This window comes from Grammomys surdaster, unplaced genomic scaffold, assembly GCF_004785775.1.
Source record: "Grammomys surdaster isolate TR1022 unplaced genomic scaffold, NIH_TR_1.0 125889, whole genome shotgun sequence".
Taxonomy (NCBI): Eukaryota; Metazoa; Chordata; class Mammalia; order Rodentia; family Muridae; genus Grammomys; species Grammomys surdaster.
Window position 1 is genome coordinate 138,031 of NW_021620714.1, and position 903 is coordinate 138,933.

The window sequence follows — 903 nt, forward strand, 5'->3', positions numbered from 1 at the left end:
AAATTCAGGCCTCCCAGCCCGCCCCGGAACCACAGAGTTCTCATGGCTAGAGTAACCCGACTACCATAGAGTGATGAGGGAAGGAACCACCGGCGCTGATATCTGACTTCCGGCCTCCGCCGGCGGTTAGGGAGTAGAAAAGGGGATAGAGCACTGGCGACTCTAAAAGGAGTGGAACTCCTGAGTCTGCATTTGTAGATTGTCCTAAAAACATCCCCTCTGGTTTTACTCAGTTCTGGTTTGAATAGGAAGCTAATGAGCTGCCCTTATGTGAATAGATTAGGAATGTATCTATTCTTTACTATTGTGTTTGATTCATTTTTGTTTTTTTCAAAAATTACTAAAGATTGTGTAAAACAAAAAAAATTAAGGTTTCTGGTAGAGCATAATTTGTGCTGCTTTCCTCTTGTCGAATACGTGAATTAAAATAACAGGTGGGAGTGGGGTAGAGGTCACTCCTGGGTTAAACATTCCAGACTCTAGGCTAGTTCCGTACCGAATTATTTTGGGCTATCTCAGCCCCTTAAATAGCCCCTTGTTTGGTCACACAAGTCTGTCACGTCCTTGGACTATTAAGTAAGTCTGTTTGGAATGTACAAACAAACCCTTAGCTTCCACCAACCCAAAAGCTAAGCATGCTATCCACATCTGAACCCCACAGCAAAAGTTTCTCTTGATTTGCTGGATCCAACCTACATAATGTTTCCACCAATGTGTCTTTTAAAATGTCTTAATTTATAGCTCTCTTTGCTTTGTAAATTTAAAAACTCGGTAAAACTGCTACCACAGAACAGTATATAGATTGATTTAAATGTGTCCTGGGGCCATAGTTGAAAAGATTTTTGACACTCGGCTTGGAACGATTACAGCAGACCAGACAGTTCCACGAGGGGGAGTTTATTT